The sequence below is a fragment of the Eriocheir sinensis genome, chromosome 14 (genome assembly GCF_024679095.1).
Source record: "Eriocheir sinensis breed Jianghai 21 chromosome 14, ASM2467909v1, whole genome shotgun sequence".
Taxonomy (NCBI): Eukaryota; Metazoa; Arthropoda; class Malacostraca; order Decapoda; family Varunidae; genus Eriocheir; species Eriocheir sinensis.
Window position 1 is genome coordinate 2,993,945 of NC_066522.1, and position 9,919 is coordinate 3,003,863.

General features: G+C 41.1%; 1 protein-coding gene across 1 annotated transcript in view; it reads left to right on the forward strand.

Moving 5' to 3' along the window:
- Positions 1–9,919, forward strand: part of LOC126998305 (DNA topoisomerase 3-alpha-like) — a 154,855-nt gene that overhangs the window by 122,053 nt on the left and 22,883 nt on the right. The window lies entirely within an intron of this gene.

Sequence of the window (9,919 nt, forward strand, 5' to 3'; positions counted from 1 at the left end):
ATATATATATATATATATATATATATATATATATATATATATATATATATATATATATATATATATATATATATATATATATATATATATATATATATATATATATATATATATATATACACACACACACACACAGTCGCCCCTCAAATAGTACGGTTTCAGTTTTATACGGATTATCATGGAAGAATTTTTTTAGGATTTTTAAATTTCCCGCTCATCACACCAAGTAGCCCTGGCGTGAGTGGCAACACTGTTCTACCAAAATACCTGCTGAAAGCACCTCAATGCATTTGAGATAAGTGTTCACCTTGCAGAAGAATTCAGATTTAGGAGAAGTTATGTTTTGGGATGAGTTACGTTGCCGTAGGGAGAGCATACCACGTGAATGAGAGCAGTGTTCGCTGTATCTATCATCTTGGGTCTTGGTCTTAGTTCGGGAGGTAGTTGTCCCTTTTGATCCCAACTACAGCCTTTGAAACGGCTTACTCCCTCAGGGCCAACATCCTGAAAATCACAGTGAAAAAGAAATTCTTGCCGCAGTAACTGCCAGTGCTCCAAGAGTGCTGCAAGAGTAGAGATAAAGGCCGTCCTTTTATTAAGCCTCATCGTTGCTATGGTAACGGCATCTCACTTGCAGCAAAATGGCGTACGCTGATCTTCTTGGCGACGTTTAACATGCGTTACTAGCTGTCCTGACTGATGAACTCCTTACAATAGAAGATGAAAAGGAAGCTGTAGTGGTTATGGTGGCACAGAGAGGTGAAATGCAATGGAAACACTTATATGAGTTTGTTTGGGTCACCATATTTGCTGATGACATCATCACAGTACGAAGGCGCTCCACCTCTCAAAGCCGGGAGCCAGCAGACGTGCTGAGTTGGCAACTCGTGCTGCTGCGCCACGCCTTTGAGACCACTCAGGACGTTCCGAGAGTTCCGATTCCCTCTCTCAAACACAGCCCAGGAGTGTTTTTAAGGGGGGCACTAATTTTATACGGATTTTCGAATAGTACGGGGATCCTGGGTCCCTAACCCCCGTACTATTTGAGGGACGACTGTATATATATATATATATATATATATATATATATATATATATATATATATATATATATATATATATATATATATATATATATATATATATATATATATATATATATTGTTGTGATACAGTGAATTTACCGTACCCAACGGTTATGTTTCTCGCAAGACACTCAACTCCTCTAGGACAACTCCACAAAGATAAAACAAACCACTTACCACTAGTACAGCAGGGGTGCCGGGCTTTTCCTGCAAGCACCTCCCAGCATTACAACGATAATCCTAACAGGCCTGATAGTAATACCTGTTTGTAATCACTGTAGAAGGGCACTTATCTTTAGAAGGGTTTCAAAAGAAGTGGTCTCTTGAACTTCGTCCTAGAGGAGTCCTGTAGTCCTCGAGACTAAGTATAAAACAGCACTGCCGCGAGTTAATGTGGGAGCCGCGAGCGCTGAGGTGTTGAATGCTTGAGAGCAGATGATGTTGTGGGCCGGAAGCCAACCATGTGGGTCTGAAGAGGTATTTTGAATTTCCCTCACCAGATGGTGTGGCTTTCGATCGGTTAAATTATCCTTGCTCTTTAATTATAATTCCGCAAGGGCAATTATTTATTATTTCATGAAAGGAAACACTGAACTATTGTTATTCCTTTCATGGTAAATGTGTTTAGTCTTCAGGCAGTGAATACAGTGATACTGTCTCGGTCTGGGAGCCAATGAGCGAAGTATGTAAGTACCATCCAAGGCTTATTTGAGCTCTGACGATACTCTTAGTTGGCTTGAACTCTCGGCCTGAGACTAGTTCCATAAAGGAAATAGTCAATTTGTCTAATCCCCTGGTTAACTTACCTATTTCCTAACACATTCCCCAGAGGAGATTGCGATTCCCAAAATTGCAATTGAGGCCCCGTGTGCCAGAGGGGCGTAGCCCAAAAATTTGCGGTTTTGAGTTATTGCCAGCTCAGGCCACCACAGGCATTCACAAACCACGTGGTGGTAGATTTCAGGCAAAAAGCAGCTCTGTGTTCGTGGTATGAAGGCTTGAAACCACATGTTTTCATCTGATCAAAACATCATGTTAAGTTTGCGGAGGTGTGGAAGAGGGGCGGACTCGAGAGCCAATGGGAGAGCTGGCTCAGAACACACGGCCCCCTGCAGCCAATAAGCGCGCTCGCCTTCCCGCCAGCTGACTCAGTCATCCTTTTAACTCCTACGCAGGGATGGCCCGAAGGGAATGCAGTTGGGGGGGGGTAAGGTAAACTATGACCAACTCAGTCATTTTATGACCAACTCCAAACTGGCGAGCGAAGCGAGCCATTCAGCGGGGGGGGTTTTAAAACTCACCTTTTTTTAGGGGCATTTTTAAGGCCTAAGTAGGGACATTTATGAGTACAGGCAAACCCTTATTCACTGCCGAGTGTCTTAAAGCTATCCACATGTCACCATCTACTCCACCTGGAGCACATAATGTGCATGGAAGGATTTGGAGGATCACCCAAACATAGCCAGCGCTAACCCCTGCAGGAGGCTGGTTCAAGAGTGATGATACTGAGCCAGTATACAGTTCCGAATAACGCAGTCGGGCCATCCATGCTCCCTGATCCCTCCCCGCCTGTGGCCATTCCTGCCTAAAAAAAAAAAAAAAAAAAAAAAAAAAAAAAAATTGACCAACTCACTAGGACTTTTTGACCAACTCCGACCAAACATTGGGGGGGGTGACCCCCCCCCACCCCACCCCGCTCGGGCCATCCCTGCTCCTACGCACTGGTGTCACTTCGGGTTCTTAGAGGGCAAACTCAAAGGAAAACAAGTCAACACAACTCCGCATTTAAATGGAGCTAATGACCTCGTCCTTTGATAATAGCCCCTTCAAGGTTGTGGCGATGAGTAGGCAGGACTTATTTGACTTTGATGTACTGCAGAACCATGTCACCAAAGCGGGCTTTACTGGAGCAGGTTTCAAGAATGGCAGTGTCTTCATTGTCAACAAGGAGTAAATGATAGGGATAATGGTCAAGCCTGGTTATAGTGATATGCATGCACCCGCCCCCATCAAGTTCCAGAAAGGCCGAGGACAGACCTATGACCCTCACTTCAACCTCTCGACAGTTCACCTCCCATTAAAGTGCCGCCATGGTGTTAAACTGAAGGCAGATAAGGTCAGAGACCTTAAGTACCTCTCCAAGTTTGTTGAGCCATCGTATCAATCCTTCTTCACTGATCTATTTAGAGCTCAGGAGCAGATGCCTACTCAGGTGGGGAGCGGTGATCAGGGGGATGACCCTGATCCCAATGACCCCGACACTTACTAACCCCCCCCACCCACCCACCCACCCACAAGTCCATCTAGTTCATTGTCTTCTCCGGCAATGGTGAATACTCAAACTATATCAGTATGAATTATTTAATCAAAACTATGTATTTCTACTGGTATTTTCAGGTCTCAAAACATAAATTATGCATATTTTCCAATTTCATAAATTTCTTGAAAATTCAAAATATTTACCTAACACGCTGAAATTTACACAGTGCTTATATTATCATATATTTTTATCTTGTATATCTAAATTAGAAATATTGCAATATTTTAGGGTTGGCTACAGAATGGGGTAAAAAAAAAAAAAAAAAAAAAAATTTACTTAAATTTTATTTAAATAAAATTTACTCAAATTATGCATAAAATGGTAGATCTAGACTTGGTGATTATTTTGATATATGATAATAATGCATTTTGTACTATTACATACAAATTTTCATTACATAACTTTAACGCGCAATTACTCAAAACGCGATTTTACGGGTTACGCCCCTCAGGCACACAGGGCCTCAATTAACCGTCTAGAGTAATTATTTATTCAATTATTTATTTATTTAAAGATAAGAAATGGGGACTAATCTTAGTAAGAGAAAAAGAGTGAAATGCAACTATGGGGGGTTGAGATCATTGCACATCTCATCCAAATAGACTTGCCCTTACCCTGTTCTCACCTTGGAGGGTGTAGCTTATTTTTTAATCAATCCTCACCTGGAAGGTGTAGCATATTTTTTACCGTGATAATTCTAACTACCTACTACCCAAAATTAATTCTAAAGTCTTCAGCTTTAGTAGGTGAAGTACTGAAAAAACCAAGATATTTACAAGTTATCTAAATTATCCCTAAGCATTTTGTTGAACCGCTCTGTAGCCTTCCTTTTGGGCCGAGGCGCCCCGACACGATCACCGCCACTCTGGGTGGGGTCGGCATTATTGTGGGAGGCCCCCTGGTCATATACCAAATCTCTACCCGGATGAGTTATAGTGAGCTCCAGTGGATAAAGGTTACATATAGAATGAAATTCTACAGCTCCATTACCTTGTTTGACCTTGACTGTTCTTACTTTATTGTCCAATCCCTTAATAATTTGCAAGACAGTGCCCATTAACCAGAAGGGTCTGGGTTTATTTAAAGCTTTAATCAGAACGATATCTCCTATTTTAATTTTGTTTTCCCAAGTTGACTGATATAGGTTTCTGCTATGTTCTCTTAAGCTGAGTAGATAACTCTCATACCACAACTTTTTTAAGCTTTCTAATACTTCTTCTTGCACTTCAAGAGTCTTTTCTAAAGAGGGCTGGCTCTGGTCATCGACCCACACTTCCTCATCCCCCCTCAATACGAGAGATGGGTTCCCATGAAGTTTCAAGAAGGAGTTAGGTGTTATAAACTCCAAGCTTTCTGAACTGGATCGGTAGGTCAAGGGTCTAGAATTTATGGCCAACTGAATGCTTGACAAGGATGTTAACATCTCAAAGTATGTCAACTTGGCCCTTCCGACTACTTTATACAAACAATTCTTGAGCACCCTTATTAACCTTTCCCAAGCAGAGCCTACCCATGCTGAATATAAGGGAATTCTCACATGCTTGATGTTAATTCTCTCCAGTTCTTCTTGAACTTCTTTGGATTGTAGGGAGTTTTCTAAAATGTTGCCACCTTTTAAGAAGGCTTTGGCATTATCACTGTACAGGTAATGGGGAATAGAATATAGGTTACAAAATCTATGAAAGGCTAACAGAAAATTCTTTGTTGACATGTCAGGTAATAATTCAAAGTGAACAGCTCTAATATTAAGACAAGTGAATACCAAAACGTAAACCTTGACTGACTGATCACTAAGTTCATCTTTGACCCAGAAATGGCCAGTATAATCTACCCCGACATGTTGAAAAGGTTTAATTAGGTTCATGTGATGCTTCGGCATATCTGTGAATTTTGGGTACTTAAATGCCAAGGCATTATACTTTTTACATACATTACAAGAGCTTAGTGTGCTCTTGACTGCCATCCTACCCTTAGGGATTCAGTGCCTTTGTTCCCTTAGATAATTCAAGGTAGTTCCAATGCCTAAATGTTGCATTTTGTTATGACAGACATTTATTATCAATGTAGTTAACCTGTGCTCCTTAGTGAGTAACACAAGGTGATGTGTGTCAAACTTGAAGTATTGACACTTACTTATCCTGCCTTTGGACCTTATAATGCCTCTTTCATCTAGAAATAAGTTGAGGTTAGATACCAGAGGAGGAATATTTTTCTCATTTGCATTATTTGGATTGTTCAAGAAATTCAGTTCATTCTGGAAACACTCAGTTTGAGCCACCTTTACCCAATACTCTAAAGCTTTATTTTAGGATCACACTCCTTTATTTTATTTAGAAATTTATATAGGTAAGCTGTGCACCTCAACAAGCCCTCAAAGGAAGAGTATTTATTTATATTTATTACTCCTGTATTTACTTTAGGCAGTTGAGAGGTACAAGCAGTGCATATTTTGCCTTTTTGAGAAGACACTATGCTCAACAAAGGGTATTGAGGCCACAGTTGGTAATCATTAGTAAGCCACTGTGGTCCTTCCAGCCGGAACTTCATTTTATCTAAATATTTACTATAAGATAACCATTTGGTTAGCATATCTGCTGGATTCTCTTCAGTGTGTACATAGTGGTATGCTACAGGTAACTTGAATTTCTTTCTTATTTCAGTCTTCAGGCCATCAGCTTCTAACACTATTTTTCAAGAATTTGGATTTTACTTTAGTATCCTTAGTTAGAAGCCAATTTAGCACCACCTGAGCATCCACACAGATATTTATAAATTGAATTTGGATGTGTTGATAAGCCTCTAAAATTGTAGGTAAGCATTTGAAAACTAATATCACACCCATGAGCTCTAGAGTGGGGATGCTGCGTTCATTTCTCTTATTTAATGGAGCTACCTTAGACTTAGAGTGTAGGTATGTACTTCTACCCTCTACATCTACAGCGTAGGCAACAAAGCCATACGCTTCAGCGGAACTGTCACAAAAAATATGTAGCCCATATGTGTTTAGCTCGTTTAGAGCTTGTCTAGGAAATGACACTTCTGACAGCATCTCCAAGTCTCTACTTAATTTTTTCATCTCAGTACAGATCTCTTCAGGAAGGGGTTCGTCCCAGCCTCCTTCTAGTTTCCATACTTTTCTCATTAATAATTTTCCTCTTATGGTTACAGATAGAGCCAAATTCAAAGGATCAAATAGTTTGGAAGTTTGAGAAAGGACTTATCTTTTTGTGTTTGCTTCTGGATTTATTTTTCATGGAGCTATGCTCAGGGAATCCTGCTGAACATTATATCTGTACCCTAGCACCTTTTCTTCTTCGCTGGAGTGTTCTACTAATCTTCCATCACTTTCCATCTGTTCTCTCAATTCAGTTGAATTGGAATGCCAAGATCTAAAGGTAAATCCGCCTGCCTTCATTCTCTCATACGCCAGATTATATAATTCCTTCATTTCTTTAATTTCATTTCCTGTTACCAATAGATTATCTACATAAAAGTTATTTGCCAATATTTTGCTTAATTTGTCATCTGGAAATGAACTTGCATTACGTTTCATCACATAGTGCAAGATGAATGGGGAAGAGGTGAACCCAAACACTATGGTATTGAACCTGTAGGTGACCAATTTGTTGCCCCTTTTCCAAAAGAAGCAAAACCTATTTTGGTCTACTTAATTTTTTAATTTAATCATCAAAAAGGCTCGTTTTACATCACTGAGCACGACTAATTTATTGGTGCGAAAATAGAAAAGTAATTGAAGAATGTTATTCATTAAATCTACACCTGGGTAGGCAGTCTCATTAAGAGAAGGTAATTCCTTCTTGGTTTTTAAAGAACAATTGAACACAGGTCTTATTTTAGTTGTTACTTGTTCTTCCATTTTGATGACAGGTCTATGAGGTATCCAAATCTTTTGATTATACTGAGAAGGTTTTACTTCAATTTCTTCTATTATGCCGTCAGCCAGCTGTTGGTCAAATACAGCTTGATACTTTTCTAGTAACCCCTTTCTTTTTAACTGGTCCAGAGTTCGGTCCAGCACGTTAAGTGCAACAGAATGGTTTGAAGGAACAGAATCTATTTTGTCTGAATACCATGGCAACTCAACATTATAATGACCCTCTTTGAAAGTAATACCATTTTCAAACTGCTTTATTTGTTCGCTTTCTAGGGATGTATAGGGATGAGCATGAGTAGAAAGTCGCATGCAGCGGGGCCTCGGGAGGGGGGGAGGCATGCAGTTAGCAAGTTCAGAAGAGCAGTCAGCGTGAAAATATCGATAGAAGATAGAAAGAGAGGCAACACGGCTGCAGAAATTAAGAGGTAGAAGACTATCAGTAACAGGAGGAGAGCTGATGAGACGAAGAGCCTTAGACTCCACTCTGTCCAAGAGAGCTCTGTGAGTGGAGCCCCCTACACGTGAGATGCATACTCCATACGAGGGCGGACAATGCCCCTGAATATGGATAGCAACTGTGCGGGGGAGAAGAACTGGCGGAGACGATACAGAACACCCAACCTCAAGGAAGCTGATTTAGTGAGAGGGATGTGAAGTTTTCAGTTAAGATTTTGAGTTAAGGATAGACCGAGGATATTTAGTGTTGAAGATGGTGACAGCTGAGTGTTGTCGAAGAGTAGGGGATAGGTGTTTGGAAGATTGTGTCGAGTTGATAGGCGGAGAAATTGAGTTTTTGAGGCATTGAAGAACACAAGGTTCCTTTTACCCCATTCAGAAATTATAGTAAGGTCTGAGGTTAAGCGTTCTGCAGCCTCCAGCCTGGAGTCATGTAATTCCTGTTGAGAGGGTCTTCTGTTGAAAGAAGTTGAATAATGCAGAATGGAGTCATCAGCATATGAGTGGATAGGACAGGTTGTTATGGAAAGAAGATCATTGATGAATAACAGGAAGAGAGTGGGTGATGGGACAGAGTCCTGTGGAACACCACTGTTAATAGGTTTAGGGGAAGAACAGTGACTGTCTACCACAGCAGAGATAGAATGGCCAGAAAGGAAACTGGAGATAAAGGAACAGAGAGAAGAATAGAATCCGAAAGAGGGGAGTTTAGAGATCAAAGACTTGTGCCAGACTCTATTGAAGGCTTTTGATATGTCTAGTGCAACTGAGAAAGTTTCACCAAAACTGCTAAGAGAGGATGACCAAGAATCAGTTAAGAGAGCAAAAAGATCGCCAGTAGAACGCCCCTTGCGGAACCCATACTGGCGATCAGATAGAAGGTTTGAAGTGGAAAGGTGCTTTTGAATCTTCCAGTTAAAGATTGATTCAAAAGCTTTAGATAGACAGGAAAGTAAAGCTATAGTGCAGTAGTTCGAGGGATTGGAACGATCACCCTTCTTAGGCACAGGCTGTACGAAGGCGTACTTCCAGCAGGAAGGAAAGGTAGATGTTGATAGGCAGAGGCGGAAGAGTTTGACCAGGCAGGGTGTCAGCACGGAAGCACAGTTTTTAAGGACAATAGGAGGCACTCCATCAGGTCCATAAGCCTTCTGAGAGTTGAGACCAGAGAGGGCATAGAAAACATCATTCCTAAGATTCTTAATAACAGGCATATAGGAGTCAGAGGGGGGATCAGTAGGAGAAATATGCCCAGAATCGTCCAGAGTGGAGTTGTTACAGAAAGTTTGAGCGAAGAGTTCAGCCTTAGAGATAGAAGAGACGGCAGTGCTGCTGTCTGGGTTAAGAAGATGCGGGAAAGAGGAAGAAGTGAAATTGGAGGAGATATTTTTGGCTAAGTGCCAGAAGTTTCTGGAAGAATTAGAGAAAGTAAGGTGTTGACATTTGCTATGGGCAAAGGAGTTTTGGGTAAGTTGAAGAATAGATTTGGCACGATTCCAGGCGGAAATGTAAAGATCATGGTTAGAGGGAGTTCGAAGTCTCTGGTACCTTTTATGAGTTGCCTCCCTATCTTTGACAGCACGAGAACAAGCATGATTAAACCAAGGCGTTTTAGCATGGGGAGTAGAGAAAGTATGTGGAATGTATGCCTCCATTCCAGAAACAATAACCTCTGTGATGCGCTGGGCACACACAAAGGGGTCTCTATCGTAGAAGGAGCAATCATTCCATGGGAAATCGGAAAAGTACATCCTCAGGTCATCCCACCGAGCTGAAGCAAAATGCCAGAAGCATCGCCTCTTCGGAGGGTCCAGAGGGTGTACAGGAGCAATAGGACAGGATACAGAAATAAGGTTGTGATCGGAGGAGCCCAACGGAGAGAATAATTTGACAGAGTGAGCAGAAGGGTTAGAGGTAAGGAAGAGGTCTAGTATGTTGGGCCGGTCTCCAAGACGGTCGGGAATATGTGTAGGGAGCTGAACCAACTGCTCTAGGTCATTGAAGAGAGCAAAGTTGTAGGCTTGTTGCTTGCATGCGATGGAGTTTCTTAAAACGTCCTTATTCTCTACAAAATATTGACAAATGGCATCGTTTCAATTTCTCGTTTCTAGCAATCATACAGTGATGCTTTAAAATGGTCTGTGGTGCATCAGTAACACAACA